Raw genomic sequence first — 24,050 nt, 5'->3', positions numbered from 1 at the left:
ACAATGTGGCTTAACACACTCCTGTGAAAGGTGAGGCACGCCCCAGAGTGGACAGCAGCGTTTGGCAACCTTCCTCATTCTGACATACTGCTGCATTGATCTGCATGTTGTGGCACTTATTTTGACCGTACTGACACATATATGCTAACAAGTCTACGCACCTTCACTTGTATTTAACTGTGATGAGTGATGATTTGAATGACAATGTGTGTCTCAATGCCTATCTGGGTCATGGCCATTCATGCGCATTGATAGCAGTACACAGGGAGTGTCTTCTTGTGGAATCACGTCCCCACATTCGTCCATACTTTCATATGGCATCTAGTTTGGCTCCCATGCGGTCAAACCCCACCTTCAGCTATACAGACATCTCCTCCTGGCACGGCAGGTATTGGGAGGCAGCCGTGGTGGTGGTTGCTTCCTGCTGTGTGGTCTGTGCATGGGGTGGGATCTCCTGGATGCAGCTCGGCTGCCCTGCTCCTTGTGGTGGGGTGCTGGAGCTGTCCCAGAGCTGTTGCAGTGCATCAGTGTCGATGTTTGGGAGGTCCTCTTCATCATCAGTGCTGAGTATATGGGTCTACTCTGCAGGAGGTGTTGATTCTCCCTCTGCAATGTGAAGGGAAATGCAGGTTGACATTGTGTTCACATGCATTTTCATGCATTGTACAAGTTTACCGTCAGACTTCATGACAATGTACATTGTGACTGTTTATAAGGAGATGCCTATTTGAAGCAGTACACGTGGCATCTCTAGGCCATTGGGGATATGAGGTTATAGTTGTACATTGTCATCTCACAGTTCCTGCTATGCCACACGCGAATGGCCATGTTCTAAACACAAGCGACAGCAGTTGTGTCCTCTTTTCTGTTGTGAAAATGTTGCAGTTTGTACCACATTGTTGTGAATTTTGGGGTGCTCTGAATCCTACCTGTGTGTGCTGCATTTTGGGTGAGTTGCCCCTTCGGCTCTGATTTGGCTGGCCATTATCCCTTTCAGGCGGTGTGCCTTTCACTTCTGTGCTTATGCAGTGCTGAGATGTTGCAGACTTAAGTTAATTGGGCTCTTGGTCAGAGTTGTGACTCTTGTGCATGGTTTGTCCGCAGAAGTGCTATACTTACTTGTGCATGTGTGCCATTGTGCCCATCTCCCCCAAACTCCCCAGTCTATGGTCGTTACTCACCCTGTTGCTGTTGACTCAGGTCATGTGTTCTACAAGAGTTTTTGAATGTTTTTGTACAAGTGTACATTGATGACATTTTGATCTTTTCGCACTCCCTTTCCGAACACATTGAACATGTGCGAAAAGTATTACAGGCATTATGCAAAAACCAACTATTCGCCAAGATGGAAAAATGTGCTTTTCATGTCACTACAGTGCACTTTTTGGGATTTGTAATTTCACCTGAAGGTTAGGCTATGGATTCCACCAGGGTACAAGCCGTCCTCCAATGGCCAGCATCCAGTTGGTTGAAAGATTTCCAACACTTTCTTGACTTCGCCAATTTCTATTTGTGCTTCATCACAGACTTTCTCAAAAGTGGTTGCCCCCACCACCACTCTCCTTCATAAAGGTCAAAAATTCTGCTGGAGTCGGGATGTGGAGCATGCTTTTTAACAGCTCAAAGAGGCTGTTACATTGGCACCTATTCTTTTGCACCATGACTCAAACTAACCCTTGTATCTAAAAGCAGATGCCTCGAATATTGCTCTAGGTGCTATATTATCTCAAAGACACACAGACACAGGGCAGCTCCGCCCATTTACTTTTTTCTCCTGAAAACCTGCAGAGGCTAAAAAGAATTATACCATCTTTGATAAAGAACTATTGCTGTCAAGGCCGCTTTTCAGGAGTGTAGAAATTATCTTATGGGCAAAAAACATCCAGTCACTGTGTACACAGACCTCAGGAACTTACAGTTCTTGAAATCAGTCATGCCCCGGCAATTTTTGCTGTTCAATGTTTTTTGCAGATTTCTCCTTTGTAATCACATTTCGACCCGGTGGAAAGATTGGAAAGGCTGACACTCTTTCCTGACCCACTCTAGAGGTGGTACAACCAAATGAAGCTCCTTTTTATTGGGTAAAACAAACTTTGTGAACGTCAACATCACATACGTTTCATGGTTGGAACAAATACAACAAGCCTCTGCTCAGTTTGATCAAGTAAAAATGGAATAAGGAACACTCTGACAGAGACGTGATCAATCAATCAATCAATCAATCAGCGATTTGTATAGCGCATTACTCACCCAGAAGTGTCTCAAGGCGCTGGGGGGAGGGGTCCGTTACTGCTCGAAAAGCCAGGTCTTGAGTTGCTTCCTGAAGGAGAGGTGGTCCTGGGTCAGCCGTTGGTGGATGGGGAGGGTGTTCCATGCCCTGGCCGCCAGGTAGGAAAAGGATCTTCCTCCAGTGGTGGCTCTGCGAATGTGTGGTACGGCGGCGAGGGCGAGAGTGGCCGATCGTAGCTGGCGGGTGGGTGTGTAGAAAGTGAGGCGGCTGTTGAGGTACTTCGGGCCCATGTCGTGGAGAGCCTTGTGTGCGTGGGTGAGGAGTCTGAACGTGATCCGCTTGTTGACGGGGAGCCAGTGTAGGTCTCTCAGGTGGGTCGAGATGTGGCTGTGGCGAGGGATATCCAGGATGAGTCGTGCGGAGGCTTTCTCTATGCACTGGAGTCTTTTCTGTAGTTTGGCAGTGGTTCCCGCGTAGAGGGTGTTCCCGTAGTCCAGCCGGCTGGTGACGAGTGCCTGGGTGACTGTCTTCCTGGTTTCGGTGGGGATCCATCGGAAGATCTTACAGAGCATGCGCAGGGTGTTGAAGCACGATGATGATACTGTGTTGACTTGTCTGGTCATCAAGAGGGAGGAGTCCAGGATGTAGCCCAGGTTTCGTGCATGGTCCGTTGGCTTGGGGGTGGTGCCCAGGGCAGGGGGCCACCAGCAGTCGTCCCAGGTGGCGGGCGATGATCCCAGGATGAGGACTTCCGTCTTGTCTGAGTTCAGTTTCAGGCGGCTGTTCTTCATCCACTCGGCGATGTCTTTCATCCCTTCGTGAAGGCTGGCTCTGGTGGTGGCGGGGTCATTGGTGAGGGAGAGGATCAGCTGGGTGTCGTCGGCGTAGGAGATGATTTTGAGGTTGTGTTAGCGTGCGATGGCTGCGAGGGGGCTCATGTAGATGTTGAAGAGGGTGGGGCTGAGAGAGGATCCTTGTGGTACGCCGCAGGGGACTTTGGTGGCCTCGGATCTGAATGGGGGAGGCGGACTCTCTGGGTTCTTCCGGCGAGGAATGAGATGATCCACTCCAGAGCCTTCCCTTGGATTCCGATGTTGCTGAGGCGCTGTACTAGGGTGCAGTGGCTGACAGTGTCGAATGCCGCAGATAGGTCCAGGAGGATGAGGGCCGCTATTTCCCCGTTGTCGAGCAGGGATCTGATGTCGTCGGTGGCTGCGATGAGGGCGGTTTCGGTGCTGTGGGTGGCTCAGAAGCCGGACTGCGAAGGGTCGAGCGATCCGTTTGTCTCGAGGAAGGCGGCGAGCTGTCTGTTGACGATCTTCTCGATGACTTTGGCAGGAAAAGGGAGGAGCGAGATGGGGCAGAAGTTCTTGAGGTCGGTGGGGTCCGCTGTTGGTTTCTTCAGTAGGGCGCTGAGCTCGGCGTGCTTCCAGCTCCCCGGGTAGGTGGCGGCGTTGAAGGAGATGTTGATGATGTCCCGGAGTTGGGGTGCGATGATGGAGTCGGCTTTGTTGAAGACGTGGTGGGGGCAGGCGTCGGTTGGTGATCGGGAGTGGATGGTGTTCATCGTGCGGGTAGTGTCTTCGGTGCTGACCGGGGTCCAGTTGCAGAGGGTGGTGGTGGGGGGCGTTGGTTCGGTGGTAAGGTGCGTGGTCTGTGCGCCAAAGCTGTTGTGTATGTCAGCGATCTTGCGCTGGAAGAAGGTGGCGAATGAGTCGCAGAGGTCTTGCGAGGGTGTGATGTCGTTGTTTCCAGCGTTGGGATTGGAGAACTCTTTGACGATGCTGAAGAGTTCCTTGCTGTTGTGGGTGTTGTTGTCCAGTCATTCTTTGAATGTTGTCCTTTTTGTGGTGCGGATCAGCTGGTGGTGTTTGCGGGTGGCGTTCTTGAGGGCAGTCATGTTTTCTGTGGTCTGGTCATGGCGCCAGGCTTTCTCGAGGGTGCTGCAGTTTTTCTTGGATGTTTTGAGTTCGTCGGTGAACCAGGAGGCTTTCTTGCTGCCGGGTCTGCTGGGAGGGTTCTTCAGTGGTGCGAGGACGTCGGCACAGTTGGTGAGCTACTGTATGAAGGTGCGGGCTGCTTCGTTGGGGTCCATTGCGCTGGCGGGAGGGTTCAGGCTGAGGGAGGTGGTGAGCTGGTCGGCGGTGATCTTTCTCCAGCTCCTTCGAGGAACCTGTTGCGGGTGGTGATGGGTCGTGGTTCTTTTGAAGCTGAAGTGGACGCAGCTGTGATCCGTCCAGGGAAGTCCGGTGGAGTCGCTGGAGGAGATGTGCTTGCTGGAGGAGAAGAAGGGGTCAAGCATGTGGCCGACGTAGTGAGTGGGGGTGTTCACCAGTTGCTTGAGTCCGAGGTTGGTGAGGTTGTCCAGCAGGGTGGTGGTGTTGGTGTCGTTGTTTTTCTCCAGGTGGAAGTTGAGGTCTCCTAGGAGGATGTAGTCAGCAGAGGGGAGGGCGTGCGGGCTGATGAAGTCTGCCATGTCTTCGCTGAATTGGGTGCGTGGTCCCGGGGGTCTGTAGATGAGGGTGCCTCTGAGGGTGGTCTTGGGGTAGGTGTGGATCTGGAAGTGGAGGTGCTCGGCGGCGGTGAAGGTGTCGTCAAACTTGGTTGTGATGCGAATGGTGTTCCTGTGGACGATGGCGATGCCTCCTCCGGTCTGGTTGACGCGGTCCCTCCGGGTGATCTTGTATCCGTCCGGGATGGCTACGGCGATGTCGGGTGCTGAGGAGGCATTCATCCAGGTTTCCGTGAGGAAGGCGACATCTGGTGATGTTGTGTCGAGCAGGATCCAGAGTTTGACGGCGTGTCTGTGGACGGAGCGGGTGTTGAGGAGGATGCACTTGAGGTGGTTGTTGCTGGTGCATGGCCTTTTGGGTGCGGTGCATGTCCGGAGGCAGGTGAACCTGCAGGCTTGGCAGCTGAAGGGTCCGTGGGTGCGTTTCAGGGTGACTCGGTAGCAGGCGGGGTTCAGGCTGGCGTTGAGTGCGTGGAGGGTGGCGGCGTCGTAGGTCCCTCGTGTGGGCTGGCATCGTCGGGGGCCAGGGGTTCTGGCACTGGGCGCGGTCCAGGCACGGACGGGCGCAGACGGGCTTGCCTTTGGCGCGCCTTCGGTGCACAATCGGCGCGCGGTCTGCGCGTAGGCGCATGCTCCATATGAGGCGAAATGGGAGGGAGGAGCAGCTGGGAGGCGGGAGCTGGGCAGCCAATGGGGTAACAGAAGAAAAAGGGGGCGGGACAGCGAGGGGGCAGGGGCGGGAAGCGGGGAGTGGCGAGAGGGCACACATGGGGTAATGGTATTCACGAGACAAAAAAAGACAATTGCAGAGTCAAGAAGGCACAAAAAGACAGTTACAGAATTGAAATGGCACAAAAAAAGACAGTTACAGGATCACGAAGTGCAGATGAGAAATGCACACAATGAGGGCAACAGCTAGGCAGAAAGAAAACGAGCAGCAGCGGGGGCTCCGAGGCCAGGGACGAACCTGTGGCGCTGGGCGGAGATGCGCTACAGCTGGGAAAGCCGCGCGGCGTGGGGGGAGGCCTGGGACAGGTCACACTCACCTGCGCCGCGCGTGCTCCATATGAGGCCAAGTGGGAGGGAGGAGCAGCTGGGAGGCGGGAGCAGGGCGGCCAATGGGGTAACAGAAGAAAAAGGGGGCGGGCCTCAAGGGGGCAGGGGTGGGAAGCGGGGAGTGGGGAGGGGGCACACCAGGGGTAACCGTATTCACGAGACAAAAAAAGACAATTGCAGAGTCAAGAAAGCACAAAAAGACAGTTACAGAATTGAAATGGCACAAAAAAGACAGTCACAGGATCACGAAGGGCAGATGGGAAATGCAGACAATGAGGGCAACAGTGAGGCAGAAAGAAAACGAGCAGCAGCGGGGGCACCGAGGCCAGGGACGAACCTGTGGCGCTGGTCAGAGACGCGCTACAGCTGGCGAGCCACGCGGCGTGGGGGGTATGTTATACCATCAAAAACACTTGTTTCTACCCACACCAGCTCCTCAACACGAAGCCTTGTGGTGGTGTCAGGACCACTTTCTGGTCATCATGGAATCACAAAAACACTTGAATTACTGCAAAGGGATTATTAGTGGTCGAACATGCATTTTTATTGGCAGCAGTATGTGAAAATATGTGACACTTGCACTCAAACTAAATCAGCACTATGAAAACCCGCAGGGGTTGCTTAATCCTCACCACCATCACCTTGGCATTCAGTATCTTTAGATTTAATAGTTGAACGAACTCAAGACCAAGGATTTGTTCGTGGTGGTAGTCGACATATTAACTTAAATGTGTTATTGCTTTCCAAACCAAATCCCCCATCTAGCTAATCTGTTTTTACAACAAATAGTATGGTTCCATGGTTTACCATCACATATCATTTCTGACTGTGAAACACAATTTGTTCCGTACTTCTGGGGAGCATTTTGCAAATTACTTAACATTTCGGTGGACCTCTCTTCCGCCTATCACTCGGAGTCTGATGAACAAACGGAAAGAACCAACCAGGAGATCGAACAATTATTAAGAAATGATGTTACCGAACAAGAGCAATGGGTTGGGTTGATCACCTTTGGTTAGCAGAATTCGCCCATAACAATGTAGTAAATACATCTAGTGGATTCTCACCCTTCTACGCTCTTTATGGGTATCATCCCAGATCTACCCTGTTACTAACCCATCATGCACTCTCTCCGAAACCTTTAGATCAAAAACACGCCTTACCCCATCAGATTCTCAAAGAATTCAAAACAGTATGTGGACAGAAAGTGATGTTTAGCTCCTCATTACCAAGTGGGCCAGCAAGTGTGGTTATCTAACAAACACTTACTCCTAAAAGGGCCTCGTAAATTTCGCCCACGATACATCGGTATGATGCAGCGCCACTCCGGAAATTATTTCTAAAACCTTATCTTCTATCCCTGAAGTCACAAATCTATACAATTATTCACCAGTGAGGCCCATAACACTGATTCACTCACACATGTTTTCTCACTTCATGGATTGATGAGATTCATAGGAGAGCAGATGGATCTTAGCGGAGTGTCTAAAATAATCCTAACTATTTACAATATGTACAACTGTTGTTTAAATTCATTTGCCATGATATTACATTTCTACAACAATTTTATTAGACACGCCACCATTTAATTTTAGGCGATAGATCTACTAGTAAGAAATTAGACCAAGGATGAACAAGACCAGCTTAATTCTTCATTTATCTAATTTTATTTTATGAAACAAAACTTTCAATCATAACTTTAATTTTTATTCGCGTAACTAGTAGTTTGAGTTCAAAATTTCATGTAACACATTTGAAAAATCGACATTTAAATCTCAGAGTAAAGCTAAGAAAATACGACATTTAATTACATTCAATGGACATAAATATTAGCAAAAGACATAATAGTTCCTCAAACTCAGTTCTGCCTTCCTAACTACCTTTCTTGCCTTAAAGTGCCATTTCCATTCGCTCTAAGTCCCAATCCTAAAGTAAACCAAACGAGAGTCTTTCTTACGTGTCAGAGTTCAGTCCCGCAGCATGTCAGGATACAAGGATGAAATCGGAAAAGCGTGTTTTTTCAATCATCCCGAGGCAGTCTTTTATACCCTTTTTCACTAACTAAACTATCTACATTTTATATCATTTAGGGTCCAAAGAAGTTTTTGATCAGCTGTCCCAAGTGCGGAAAGCAAAATGTTCATTATGTCACCCCATGACTTCCTGCAGAGTCAACAGTTCTCAATTGTCTTTTGTCTTTTAAAATCTACTTCGTCTATGTCCTTTAAAACGATAGTTTTAAAGATGTTCTCACGATCCCAACATGGACTTCCATTTTGTTGGCAGTCATTCGAGGTTCCAAGTCTACATGTCCTTGAACTAAAGAACGTAGGCACAGGCCATTCTTCTCTGGCTGCAGCAACTCGGAGAGCCAGCACATGCGTATTTCGCTTCAGTCAACAGGCCTCAATTTTCTGCCATTTCTACAAAGGCCTCAGAGGCCCACTCGGGAACTATTATCGAAACAAACACAAATAACTATTAATTATTGGAATGAAACCCATTCTGTTTACCTCCCCCTTTTCTGAAGTAACCCTGTTAATTATTACCTAGCAATAAAAAGCACATTTAAGCGCGGTATACTCACTTCAGTCCAGGTTTTAGCCACAAAAGACGTAAATAAAAGCACATTCATGCCGCATTCTGGTTAATTAAATAGCTGCTTATTAGTCAGAACAATGACGATATTACGGAATTAATTAATTAAGTTTGCAACATAAGAAAGATTAGTTTCCCACGTGTACATGTGTTGGTGTAACTTTAATCTAAGTTGGTTAGTACCACACACCATTCGATTAGTTCATGTTATTGTTACGAGAAAGTTACTTCACGAGAGGTATCCAAAATTTTGTTTTTACCCTTGCTCCATCAACTACCTCCTCTGCTGATTTTTATCACCATATACCTCCCAAAATTTTGAAAATGAAAATGTAACCCTTGAACATGTTTCAAATTCTTTCAGTTAGTACTTTCTCTAAACCTTTGTTTCATCCAATCTCCTGCTGTTTTTATATTCTAAAGATTGACATTTTTTCATTTCTATGTCATTCTTTTCTCGTTCTCTATCTTGTTTTTCTTTGATGATCCTTTCCTTTGCTAATTTGTAATTTCTCCTTTTTCTAATCATACAACACACTCTTATTATTAGTATTAATACAGTTATTATTACTACTGGAAAAATTATTTACATAGAGCTACCTATCTCTTGTAACCAATGCTTAACTGCTGTAAAACTTTTACCCATGCGTTCCAGGATACCATCAACCTCTAGTGGTTCAATTTCCTTATGCAACTCTGTAATGTTTCTAATATATTTTTCAATGTTTTGACTTTTGTTCGGAATGTATGTGCAGCAATGCTGTACATGTAATGTTCCGCAAACTCCTCCTTCTTTAGCCAATATTATGTCAAGAGCAGGACGATTCTGCATCACCATACCTCTCATAGCAACTAATTAAGCTTGCGCATAAAATCAGTTTAGTTCGTGGAATTTACGGATTTTTGGCAAATTCGCAGGCGAATTTGCCCCAAAACCCGCAAATTCGCAAGCTGCGGATTTTTTTGCTTGGTCGCGCTTAAAGAATACAATATCGCGCGCGTGGCGATGACTTACCGTAATTCTGAGTCCGCCGAGTTATTTTTCTCCCAGTTTCCATGTGCTGCGCCATTTTGGATCTTGCTGCCTGATTGTGCGAGACTTTTTCGAACGCAATTAAGTCATCATGGCTCGCCATCTTGCACAGCGAGAGTTTGACAACGCGAGTACGCCATAAGGTCCCACGATTACGCATTGCGGGAGTAAACAATGCCGAACACGTAGACGCGGCGTGCAGTTGGCTTCCGGCGGGAGATTTGAACAGCTCGCTTTCCCGAAATTGCATGATGATTTTGATCGGAATAACTCCTCATATTGACATTTGGCTGCACTTTTTGGTGCAAGGAGTCAATTTTTGGGGGGGAGGAAGGAAGTGCCCCAGAGTCTCCAACTTCTTGTTCCTGTCCAACAGGCTCCTCCCAGTGCTTTGTCTATGTCCTGGTCACTTTTGATTTGGATTTGGAGCTGGAAGGATTACTTTTGTGGCTGCTGCTGGATATTTGGAGTTTGGATCACTTTTGGACTTGAGATTTTACAAGTAAGTTGGTGTTGTTTGTTTGGGGCATTGCAGTTGCTGCAACTACAGTTTTAAAACTTTTTTCACAACTTTAAAAAAATACATATTGTGGGTAGCCACAGTATCCAGTAGGCCCAGGGTTAGTCATGGGTGCATGATACAACTGTTTCCGTGATTTTTTTTAAACCTAATTCTCATTTATGTCAGGGAATCTTAGATTACTGTTATATGTTGATTTTTTATTTTAATTTTGGGGTGCCTGCAAAGCCTCACTAGACAGTAGGCCCCGGGGTAGTGAATGGTGCATGGGCCAAGTCTTTCTGTGGGGTGTCTTGAATTTAAACATCATTGAGGGCATGGATGGCATTGGATTGTGGTGATTTTTGTGAGTTTTTTTACTTTTTGGGGTGTTGTTGGGGCCTGGCCATGTGGGTGGGGGCCATTTTGAGGCCTGGTCCAGGCAGGGCCTGGCCATGTGGCTGGGGGTCAAGGGCCCAGTTTGAAGCCAGGCAGTGTGCTCAGGCCTGCACCCAGTTTGCCTTGCTTTCTCCCATTAGGCCCAGGGGTAGTGAGAAATTTCTGTGGGGTGTCTTGAATTTAAACATCATTGAGGGCATGGATGACATTGGATTGTTTTTGGGGTGTTGTTGGGGCCTGGCCATGTTGGTGGGGGCCATTTTGAGGCCTGGTCCCGGCAGGGGCTGGCCATGGGGCTGGGGGTCAAGGGCCCATTTTGAAGCCAGGCAGTGTGCTCAGGCCTGCACCCAGTTTGCCTTGCTTTCTCCCATTTGGCCCAGGGGTAGTGACTGGTGCATGGACCAAGTCTTTCTGTGGGGTGTCTTGAATTTAAATATCATTGAGGTGATTTTTTTTACTTTTTGGGGTGTTTAACTGATGTTCCTCTGGCTTCCATTGCTTTTAGGTGCACAAGAGAACCACCAGTGCCAGGAAGAAGTCCTGCAGCGGTGTGTGCGGCACAACGTCACGTGACGTCACGTGTGGCCACAGACAAGACAACTCTGCAACTCGTGCAACTGCGGCCTGCTGTTCTGACATCTTAAGAAGATGGGCCCAAAGAAAGGTGGCCGTAGCGCCTCAGCAAAAAAAGTTGCCAGTGTCACTGCCCGTAAGAAGGAGGGGAAGAAGCAAGTGGCACCACCTACCAAGGAGACTGGTGTGTCCACCGACACCTTTTTTTGGAAAAAAACTATGCCTGCAGCAGCAGCGGTGTCCGCCGGGGACCAAGCTGGAAGCAGCAACTCCGCTTCATTGGGCTCAGTGCCACCATGCCAAGTTAGGTCCAAGACCATGAGTGCTGCTGAGGCAGCCACTTTATTTTCTCAATCACCATCGACCAGTGATGTTGGCTTATCACAAGAAAGTACTATCCAATCAACGCCGGGTGTAACTCAGCTGACAAGTGTTCAACAACCACAGCCTCAACGTCAACCACAGGTGCAACTAGTACAAGCGCAAGTACATGGGCAAGGAGACGCGCAAGGAGAGGCGCAAGGAGAGGCGCAAGGAGAGGCGCATAGAGAGGCGCATAGAGAGGCGCATGGAGAGGTGCAACTAGAGGTTCATTGAGCGGCACAACTACCTACAACGCTTGTTCCTCCAGAAGTAGGGGCATATCAGGAAATTGAAATTCAAGCAGAGGTATCATCTGAGGAAGCCACTCCTCCTGAGGATGATCCATTGTCTTCCAGATCACCAGCAAGAAAAAGGTCAAGGAGGGCTACTACTACTACTACAAGTTCTTCTTCAAGCCCCCTTCATTCTGATGACCTAAATCCTGATTGGAACCCACAAATGCAGTCTGAGAGTGAGGCATGCCATGAGCCGACAAAGGTAGCTAAGCCTAAAAGGAAGGTTCCAGCAAAGGCTTCGACTTATGGGTGATGATGACGAACAAGAAGTGGTGTCTTCTGCTTCTGATGAAGAGTCTGACGATGACCCAGGCATCAAAGCCATAACTCCAGCCCCAGTGGGCATGCAGCAGACAGACATTTTCACCCTATCAAGAATGGCTGCTGAGCGGGATGTGGGTGGCGTGGCACTGGTACCACCACCAACGCAGTTAACTACAACACCACCACGACCTACAGCTTTCATATTTTTTAGACAGAAGGGCCGGCAGGGACCTCCATCCAGCTCAACCTCCATTACCTCAAGTAGTGGTGCTGTAAGTGAACAAGAGAAACAAATTCAGTCACACCCATCCTCCACTTCATCTGGCATTGAAAGTCAAAGTAGCACCTCCACCACCAGCAGACATCTCCAGTCCCCAGTTTGGGACTTCTTTACTGTTAGCCAAAAGGCGGAAAACATGGTCGTTTGTTCAATTTGTGAAGTATTAGTTAGTCAGGGTAAGCTTGGTACCAACTATGGTACCGGAGGCCAGAGAGGTCATCTCAAAAAACACCACACTATCCAGTGGGATGCGCACCTAAGGAACATCCGGGAAGCCCAAAGTAGAACTGATCCAAATGTATCCATTCAGATTGCATCTCATGCTGACGAGGGGCTGATTGTGCAGGGGGGAAGTCAAGAACCGACAGACATTTTTTCTGGTACACCCAGTACCCCTGGCAGCAGCAATGCAGTGGTAGCGCCCACACCCTCTATCCCTGCAACATGTATGAAGCACACTAAGAGTCTGGGAGAGACACCAATGCGAAAAATTACATCAATGAGCCTAACTGATTTGAACAAGTCTGCATCATCATCATCACGTAAAACGGTCCAGCCCACCATTAGAAGCATGTTTTGGTCAGATGCGCCATTTGAACGCAACCGCCCAACGGTACATCTGTATAACGCAAAGCTGGCTAAAATGCTACCGCTGGACCTTCTCCCTTTTTCTTTCATGGAAGGGGTGGGTTTTCTAGAATTTGTGGCAACCGTCTGCCCTAAATGGAAGGTTCCTAGCCGGTCCTATTTTGCCAGAGTTGCGGTTCCAGCACTACATCAAGATGTGCTGGAGGTGATTGGGGCAGCTTTGCAGAAGAGTGCTGTTCACACTATCCACTTGACAACAGACATGTGGACCAGTTGCCAAGCCCTTGATTACATGTGCATCACCGCACACTGGGTCTCTTTTGCAGGGGTTAGAGACTGTAGTGTAGTTCCTATATTCCCAATAGGCTCTGCACATTGGAATAATATATTGTGGTGATGTGTATTGCGCAACCTGGAACCCTCCCATGTCACTGGGAATATTCCGTGCACTGGGTTCCAGGATAGACAGTTATTATCCTGCCATCGACCTGCCTGCTGGGACGGCTCTCCCTTCCTGAAATAAACTACTTCTGAAGAATACTCCTCGTGTACTGGCTTCCTCATTTCACTGGCGACTAGGACGGGATATGCCCAGCGAGCGACCTGTCAAGTTCCACCCAGCGAAGACCAGGCTTCAACATCCATCATTTTCATCTCACGCCAAACCGTGAATATTTTCAAGCAAAAACTGTGAGTACATTACCAAGTTTAATTTATAAGCGCTTACCCTGTACAGCGCGGGAGAGCCGTACCCCTTCAAAAAAAAAAAAATTCCGTTTCCTTGCGGTAATTCATTTCTCCGCTTCCGTCGGAAAAGCGCAGGCACACAAGCTAACCCGCTCTTCTCAGAAAATCTCTCACATCAACAATCCAAGCGCATGCGGTCGCTGAGAGAAAAGTCAGAGAAATCTTTTTTAAACACCTAAAGACACTAATTCTCTCACCGTACCTTACTGTATTGGAGAGATCTTCACCCGACGCTGCGTCCTCTGTTATGATGACGTCGGAGAACTTCAGGCAAATGACACGGTCAGCTGGTCGCTCTTAACCAATCGCAAGCACACCTCCGACGAACTCACGTTCTGTGCTAGCTCATGCATTACTCTCCATGGAAACCCGCTTTACAAATCGTCTCCGGCTTTCACTACATATATTAACCGATTAAGAAAGGACATCGGGCACTTTTACAATCTCTTCGTTTTGTTTTATTATTTATCTAAACAAGGAAACTTCAAGATAATATTACTCTAATTAACAAACAATTCGTGTGATTCTGCGCTGACACACACAGCTTCTACACGTGTTTGTCATATCATTCTGAAGCGTTTTTTTGTTGGTTTGCAGAGTTCATTCAATCGAACAAATCCTTGGAAATTAAGGAGAAAGACAGGATTTTCGACATCATACTGCCATCCTGTGACAGAAACTGGAACTACACCAGAAAAAGACAAAAAAAAAATAATATATATATTTTTGTTTCCATTTCTTATTCTCCAATACTTCACTTCTGTGATACACACACAATAATTACTGTGTGTATATATAAAAAAAAAATGTTTGCAGCATATTACTTCTGTGATATGCTCACATTTCTGTGAAGTCGAAGTAAATTCACACCTTTCACGAACAACACATATTTTGCTAATTTTGACCATTTACGGTCTAGAACAAGTTACAATTTTTGGACAACTTTCGTTGAGTCTAACTAAAACTACTAAAGCTAATCTATATTTAGTCACTATTCCATTTGACCATGCAAAGTGTAACTCCACCAGCTCCATTCTTGCAGGTACCTGGTGATCCTCCATTGGAATGGAAATTATGGGTCAGATCATTCATGGCCTATTTAGGTGCCATTGATGGTCAAAGATATAGACCTGAGAGGAAAAAGAACCTCATGTACTATCATTTGGGAGTCGAAGGTCAGAATGTTTTTGACCATTTACCTCCATATGATCCACCTGAGGGTCAAGATCCTGATGAATTTGAACTAGCCAAGGCGAAATTAGAGAAATATTTTACCAAAACAAAAAACTTAGTTGTACATAGATATAAGTTCTTCACAAGGACACAGAAGAGTGATGAAAACATTGATACTTTTATAACTGCTCTAAAAATGTTAGCTGCAAACTGTGAATTTGATAATTTTACATCACAGCTTATTAGAGATCAGCTCGTTGCACGTTGCTATTGTAAGGAAATTCAAAAGAAATTGCTAACATGTAAAGATCCCTCACTAGATAAGGCGGTAGATATAGCTAAAAGCATAGAAACCTCTATGGATGATGTCAAACAGCTAGAAACAGCCCTGTCTAATACCGCAATCTCTGGTGCTGTATCCAGTACCATGATCTCTGGTGCTGTATCTAATTATCCTGCAACCAGAACTCCTTTTGTACCGCGTGGCAATTTCAGAAGACCCTATTCTGCTAGAGGTGGTAGATTCAGACAGTCCGACTCTAGAATGTTCTGCTATAGATGCGGTTCTTCCTCTCATGTTTCTTCTTTTAAGAACTGTCCTGCAGCCAACCAACAATGTGGACAGTGTTGTAAAATGGGACATTTTGCTAAAATATGCATGAGAGGCAGGAGAGGAGGCACGAGAGGAAATGTTCGATGTGTCATCAATGATGAAAGTATGAACGAAAACGGTGACAATTGTTCGCATGAGGGTGATCTTTCTCATGAAGATTTCATGCATCAAGAATATATAGCAGTAGTCAAGGATTCTCATGACAAGAATTTTTCTCATGATATCCCTGATCCCGAAGTTGATGTCATCATTAATAAAGATCACGTTCAGTTACTAGTCGACACTGGTGCACGCATAACCATTATTTCACAAGACAAATACACAAAATACTGGCATGACAAAAGTTTATTACCTCCAGATGTCCTTACTGTGGCCTTTGAAGGCAGTAGAATTAATTTACTTGGATTTTTCTGGGCTGACATCAATGTATTAGGAGTAACTATCAAAGGGAAAGTGTATGTGGCCAAGAAAGGAATTAATGTTCTGGGTCTTATTCACCAAGCTGAAATAGGACTAACTATGAAACCAGGATTAGATAATCCAGTTTTCATCGACAAACAGATTAAAGACACTCCTGGGGATGGGGTTAGGAAAAGTACTAGAATGTCTGTCAGACCCAGCAAACTGCGAGATTATGTTTAACCCTGCTGCACTTTTCACTTGAATCTAACAGGCTGTGCAGTTATGTTCAACCCTGCCTTATCCCTCATCCACTTTCCCATTATCTATGTTACTTTCATTATAATTGTTGTCTTGATGGTTCTCTTTCCAAAGAGGGGAGGTGTGGTGATGTGTATTGCGCAACCTGGAACCCTCCCATGTCACTGGGAATATTCCGTGCACTGGGTTCCAGGATAGACAGTTATTATCCTGCCATCGACCTGCCTGCTGGGACGGCTCTCCCTTCCTGAAATAATCTACTTCTGAAGAATACTCCTCGTGTACTGGCTTCCTCATTTCATATATTCAGCAGTGTAGACGTAGGACTAGGGTCGACTAGGTCTCTACTGACTATATTAGACTTAAGGTTTGCCAGCTAGCTCAGAGGTCACTAGAAACTTTCTCGAATAAACTACGAGGAGTTTAACCTCCCTGGATAGACAAGAAGGGATTAGCTTCTGACAACCATAAAACATGACAACTTTTGCTCCCTCAGAATAAGAGCGTATCTCTAGAGTTGTGTGAAAACAATAGACAGCTATTTCACTCAGTCAAGTGTGCATACTTAGTTTCACCAGAGTGTAGAGAAAAGAGAGACGGGCGTTTTCAATAAAAGGTGTTATTTATTGAGCAGTCTTCTTCCTCATACAAGAGAAATGAATTGCCACAATTGCAATACTCAATCTAAAGTAAAGTGCGTACAGTAAAAGGAGTATTATGAAATAATACTGTAAAACCATTGATATGGTTTCTTAGCCATATGATACTTTAAAATAGATAAAATATATATACATATATACATTGACTAACGTACTCAACTGGTGCTTCTAAATACGCCTACCCCAGTGTACCTGACATAAGCCTAATACGTGGGAAGGAGTAAGTAAGTAGCAGTTTAAGTTAAGTTGGTTTTGCCAAGGAATCTGAATCAAGAATTCTCTTTAAGGGTTTAGTCAGCTCCGTACCTGGGTATTAGAAAGCAGGAAGTCTGGTATCTCTCTCTCAGGACTCGATATCCCAGTAACCCGCGAGGGTATCTGGAAACACCGGAGCTGGATTTCTCGGCAGGAGAGAAGACAGCGTCTCTCTCAGTGCGTCAAAGGGGAGGGGCGGCGTCCGTGGGCTCTCGCATCAGCTGGGCTCTCGGGCAAGTAGATAGACGCTCTGCTCCAAAACCACCACCGTGTGTTTGCTTAAGGCAACGTTGGTATATTTATACCTGAAAGGTGCTGGGTTTTGACGTAAGGTTGGACATAAGACATCAATAAAGATGTCACTACGAACTGGCCGTTCTTAGAGTGCTCACAGGAGTTCTAGGACGAAATCAAGACAAAAGCAATGGGGAATTCCCAGGTTGCTGGAGGTTTGGTTTGTTTACAGAACTCGTTGTACTTTCTAGGAGCCTGGGGAAGTAGCCTTGCTTAATTTGGACAGCATGGGCTATGATTAAATATGGATATGATTCGTATGCCTTTATAAGGATATTATTTATTATAACCACATAAGGGCATAAATCAGGAATATCGAATTAGGGTCCTAGATAGAACTACAACACCCACTCCACCATCTAATGTCCCTCATTACTTAAAACTAAGCAATAGTAAACATATAAACATATAATGATGCATGTGCTTTCCAACCCACCCCAAAATACATAAATTTGAATATTGAAATGGTATATGGTAATACACGAAAATGAGTATTGGTACTGTAAGCTTTTCAAGCAGTGGTATCATTCAGTTAAGAAATGCATATATATAAATCAGCTGAATGAATTGCGAAAATGTACACATGAAATGGCTCTTAATACAGAAAAGAAGGTCGAGACCATTCCATTACATAATAATACAAATTCTGTACATATGCTAGAGGCTGAGGTAATATATTGTCTCTAGAGTTCCTAGAATAGAAGCTCTGTTCTCTAAGAATAGTTCTACTTTAAGCAGAGTACATGTGCCTAAAAAAAGTAAATATTTTGGAAGTGAGAAAAAATAATTTCGCTTTCAGGGGAAAAAACAGTTCCAAAAGTTTTTAGTAGCTTTTGTTTATCAAAGCTGAAGGCCGAATTCAGAGTTCAGGGAACGCTGTGTGCTTGTTGCTTAAAAGTTATTCTTTCTGTTCAGGGGAGAACATCATTTCAGACAGACTCTCAAAAAATTGGCTTACGGCTTCAGGTGAAAGTTCGACCAAGTTTGAAAATGCCGCAACAGTACAGTTGTGAGAATGATTGCTATCATCGATGTCAGGATCAGCAATGCTCACAGAAGGTCGTACCTGGGTGATGCTGCTCTCACTTCGTACTTCACTGCCACCTAATCGTAGTGGTGAAGTCTCAATGAATGCCGTCATCAGAATGGGTAGCCGCTGGGGACAACATGATGCATGAGCCGTTACAGGACTTAGCAAAGTATTTGTATCTAATGGTACTGCTGATGGTAGTGTAAGACAGACATCCAACATGCATTCTTCTCCCCATAGCATACATCGAAGCACAGGTAAGATGAAATTCTGCCAGATGCGTCTGAATGAAAGAAACCAGGTCATATTCAGATCTCTTAGCCGGGCTAATCCAAGGACTTTAGTTATGCGGTCCCGATAGCGTATAGCTAGGATCGTTTCTTCCATCGTTGCTGGAGTCTTGTCTGCGACTTGGCTTGCCATATCGGAGCAGAAGGATCAAAAACAAAATTCCTGCTCCGAGTCCCAAAAGAAGTGATAGGCCGCCAAAGACAGAATGGACAAAATTAGGAAAAATGCCCAGGACTGTTTCGAAGGGTGTTAACAGTCCCGAAAAAATTGTCTTAAATACATGTGGGATACCACTGGTATCTGACATATTTAGGATATGGCCTAGCATTTCTACGAAATGCACGGGGCAATTTGTTGATAAAAGGGTATGTATCTCTGCCGTTGTCCTTGCGACTTGCAGATCATACGTTTCTTTTGATGACGTTAAGGGCACCGTTGTCTGTAAAAGAACAGACTTTATTCTGCTTAAAGTATCAATTCGAATAGAAGAGATATTCAAAGAAGGCCAAATTGTTGCCTCCTTATCTGGAGTGGTGTTTGGATACAATACTTGCATACAGCAAGTGACCATGGAAATCACGCTGACGAGATAGACTTTTCCTGGCACCATGCCACAACACCTGTGGTCATTTATTAGAATATAACTCCGGTTAGAAAGTTGTCTAAAGAATGGCTCTATCTGTGTTGCAGGTGTGCCTTGCTGGTGACATGAAAGGTTATTTGAAGACCCTTCGCAGGCTCCATGCAGGTTAATGCCTTCACAAAGAAGTGTACCGCTCAGTGATCTTTTACATTCGTTACCACTAAGAAATACATTCTTTTCACTGTAGCATGTGTGTGTATAAGGTAGTTTCCATGTTGACTTGATGTACCTTTTACCCAACCTTTCATACTGGCCTGCTGGTATATACTCTAGGCAGTATTTAATTTGGAAAGTTGTTATCGGAATTGTGATTATTCCGTGTATTATCCATTCAATGACAGGTCTTTCTGACATTGTCAATGGTAATCTCTCAAGTTTTTCAATGCTCAGAATCGTATAGTCTGCTCCTTTTTGTGCCAAACTGATTTGTTTATCAGTAAGGTTAAAGATAGAGAATAAAGACGTTGTGTTGATTAAACGCTATGGTACGTAGCCTGAACGCAGATTTTCCAACGTCCAGCCAAGCTGTACAATAGAACGTAATTGGGACTGACCGTGTTGTAACATTAGTAAGTCCTGCTCTATTATATCAATAGCAGATGATACAATACTGTCCAGTGAATCTGGAGGACAGAGTCATTAACCCATTGTCCACAACAGAAAGTGATTTTTCCAAATGAATATGATCAATTTCTCGTATTTTTTCAGCTGTTTCAATTTGCATTACTTTCCAAGCTTCGTTGTACGCAGCGTATATACCGGCCGCTATGAAATGTTTTTGACGCTGTTTGCGTGGTCCCAGAATGAAATCACGCAAGTCAGCACCGTCTTCAAGTAAAGTCAAGTGATGCTTAATTTCAGCCAGTGTGGATTTCTGTAGCCATTCGAGGCAGAGTTTCCCTACACTGTATGTTGTGACTATCCCTGGATGTTGTCTCTGGGAGTATCTTGGGTCTGGCCTGGTCATTTTTAACCCCTGTATTTTGTTCAGGAATATATCTTGACAGTTATTTGTGTCTGTGGGCCAGATCAACCATTTTTTCCACTCAGGATGTGTTCTGTTTTGGTTAAAAATATAGGATACGTCTATCTCAACATCTGTAGTGCTATTACTGTCAGGTGTTGGCTTTGGAATAGACGGTTTATTTAAATCTTTTATCTTGGCTAGGCCAAGACAAGTAGTCTGTTGAATGGTATCATTCAAGAATAATATTTGTTCTGGGATCATGCAGGCTCTAAAAAAATGCTTCTAAACCTTCGACCTGCCAATCTTTGGTACCCCAGATGGTATTTGTTTCAATGTTGTTTTTCCAGAATTCAAAACCAAATGTAATCATTTTTTCATAAAATGTTTCCGAATAGATCAATTTAGTATTTGTCAGCATTGTTTTTACCCCTGTCTTATTTAACAGTTTGAAATAAAACGTTTCTGCATCACTTGTGTTAAACCCTGAGAAGTATGGGAATTTCTCATAAAATGTTTTCGAACTGCTTTTCGGTGGAGTTGCACAATGTTCCCATTGATTATAATTAAAAACATTTCTAGGCTGAGCATATTTATGCAAATAGTGATGTGCAAACTGATTATAACAATACATTTCTTTATAATTTGATGAACCCTGTAAGTAATCATCTTCTGTAAATTTAGCTGACATTACTAAATCTGACATCATATCATTAATACTTTCAAAGTCCCAATCATCAGAGAATGTACTCTGTTTTACAAAGTCACTTAATGAAACCTTGAACTGATGTGGATATTTCAAGAGCTCAACCGGGCCATAGATTTCATAATCCGTTTTGTCCCATGCTACCCCACTGGGTATTAGATTGGCTGTGACATTCACTGATGATAGTTCTCTTTTCTCGATGTGAGATGACTTGTGAGGCTTTAGGACCAAGTTGATGTTCTGACTTGCTGTGTCCATTGTACTGTATTTTCCTTCAATGAATTTTCCCAAACAAAGAACCATGATGAGCCAAAGCAGGAGGAAAGGTACACCTAACACAATCTAAAATTCAATCCATGGAGAAATCAGATAGGTTTCTTTGAGTTGATGTAGAAGTTCAGTTACTTTGTCTTTAAAAGTTTTTATTGCTGGCGTTTCTTCCTGTTTGCTTGGATCTTCAGAAAAGTTATCGAAATTGATGAAGTAGCCAGATGCAGTTCTGTCAATTGTTGGAATCGCTTCCGGATTTTTATTTGCTTCTGGATTTTTCTTTCTTTCACTAGCATAGTCTGAGGCTACATCGTTGTAGACTGGTGTTTCTTGACGAACTGTTGCAATTTGGGTTTCAAAAGGCACAAGTTCCATGGCATTGTTGCATAGTCCTTTTTTATTCACTGCAGGTTTATCGAATGTGATTAGTCTCTCAGTTTGAACCTCTTGTATTGCAGCAAATTTTGGTACTCTGCTATTTCTTGGGAGTCCACTGGGCCTACTATTTATTATTGGCCACATGATTGTGGTTTTACCAGGTCGATGGATACAACTCGGTTCTCCTTTTTACCAGCAAGGGGCGGTAGTACTACTGATCTTGTTCCGCTGACAGCAAAGACAGGTACTGCTTTTCTGTAAGAAGGCCCAAATTCCTTCTTCACCGCGATCTTCTCTCTGACCAGATCCCCAATCTTTGGAATCCAGACAGGCCTTCCTGGGACAGGTGGTTTATCTTCAGTGGCTGTTGGCTGCTGTTTTAACTTTACGTTGTTCAGGCCTTTTCTTGTTTCATTTAAGTCATGTTAAATAGCCAAACGATCTTTGATATCAAAGCATTTTTCTTCTACCACTGAAGTCTGACTAACAAGGTCCTGAATATGAATTCCAGTCCCGAACAATAGTTCGTACAGACTGAAACCTTTCGGAGAATTTCTTGGCAGATTATTAAGACTACGTTGGACACTTGTTAAATGTTGGACCCACCCATCACCCAAACCTAATACCCTCGCCGTTATAGATTGCTTTATGTCCCGTTTTTTTCTTTCCACTATCCCATTTCCCTCAGGATGGAAGGGACAAGAGTACCGCAATGCAATGCCCATGCTGGTCATGGCCTCCTTATTAGCTCGAGAGCAAAAAGAAGGACCCTGGTCAGAATGCAGCATGCCAATTGCGTATGTGCCGATAAAGACTCTCAAATCTTTTATAACAGTTCTGGCGTCAGCCGAGCGCTGGTGTCTACATTTTAAGTGAATATAGTCTTGAACATCAATGGGAACCATTTCTCCTATTGGATTTTTGCGTATAGATAGCCTTATGCTTTCTAAAAGAAGGGTCCTGGCATTACTCCGGCCGGTTCGCCACTGCGATCTCTGTTGCAGTTTTGACAGCCCATCGCAAATTTGTAGTTATGCAGGCTCATCCCCGGCCACCAGTATTCTGATTGTAATTCTTTCAGAGATTTCATGATCTCCTGGTGCCTTAGACCTAATCCCATATGTGCTTCTTGAATCAAGAAGATTCTCCTGTTCGTGTTTGGAATCACTCTATCCCCCACTCCAGAGATTCGAGCAAAAGGAACGGAGTTTGCATCAATTATGTATGTATAAGTGAGTGGATAGTTCAGAGGCAGTGCTGCACAGTCGCCTTTAGAAGACGTTTTTACCTCCAGCATGGTTTCCCCGTCCATGTATTTTTCTGAACGCTTTTTTGTGGCTACAGAAGCCGGATTAGTTGCTTCCGCTGTGGCTGTGTTAGCCAATGAATTCCCTGCACCGTGAACGCCATCACGCTGATGACTCAGTGTATGTATCATGTGAGTCTTTCGTAGTTCTTTCTGCAAAAGAACTACCTTTTCCCAAAGCTTTTTATGCTTTATTGTGGCACCTGTGTCATCTTTGTAATCGTTTTGAACCCAGATCTGCAAGTCATTATTGTAAGATATGACGCAGTAATGCGAATCGCACACTATTAGTGTGGGGAATTCGCGATCGGCATTTTCAAGCGCCATCTTTAAGGATCTAGGGCCCGATGTAGGTAAAACGCATTTACCGATTTTAAAATACCGATCCGTACCGATTCGGTATTTCAAAATCGGAAAATGATATGTAGGAAATAATCATCGGAAAAATACAGAATCGGTAGCATTCGGTATCGAGAGTCGATACGTACCGATTCGCCAACTACCGATTCGGTATAGGCCGGGTCGGACAAGTCCGAATCGAAAAAAAAAAAATGCGGAACCAACCGAATCGGTAAACGCCGAATCGGAATAATAAATACGCCCCATGGGCCGAAAGGCCAATAGGAAGGCATTATACATTCAGAATCGGTATTTACCGAACACATTCGGAAATTACCGAATCGGAAAATACCGATTCGGAGAATGCCGTTTTGCCGAGCTGGTTGAGTGACACTGAAGACATCAGCCAATGAGCTGTAAGCACCCTCCCCCACAGGGTGTGGCAACCCAGGCAGGTGCAACTCATCAGAACTTTCTGGAAAGCTGCCTGAGCTGAGCAAACACAGAGAGAGCAGCATTGTGAGCAGGATCCCTGAGAGACATGGACACCAGCACAGAGAGCCAGAAGGCAGGGCGTAAGCGCAATCCTAAATTCAGCACCATGGAGCTACAAACTTTGGTGGAGGAGGTGGTGAGGGTGCACACCCAGCTATATGGCAGGCAGTCCCTGACTGTCCCGGAGAGCACCAAGAGGAGGCTGTGGATCGACATCGGGGAGAAAGTGAATGCAGTTGGTGTCACCCACAGGAGCCTAGACGACCTCAAGAAGAGGTTTTATGACATCCGTGGCGTGACCAAGCGCAAACTGGCCGACCTGCACAAGCAGGCTGGACTCACTGGAGGAGGAACAAACCGTGCGCCACCCCTCACTCAGCTGGAGGAACTAGTGGCGACGACCATCGAGAGGGCCAGTGTCGTGGGCATTGGGGACCTGGATAGCTCATCCCGAGCTACAGCTACAGGTAAGAAGCATGCGCAACTTGACACACCATACCAGACACCTCCCCTACAGACCCAATGCACAGCCAAAC

The sequence above is a fragment of the Lissotriton helveticus genome, chromosome 10 (assembly GCF_964261635.1).
Source record: "Lissotriton helveticus chromosome 10, aLisHel1.1, whole genome shotgun sequence".
NCBI lineage: Eukaryota > Metazoa > Chordata > Amphibia > Caudata > Salamandridae > Lissotriton > Lissotriton helveticus.
This window is presented reverse-complemented; position numbering follows the sequence as displayed.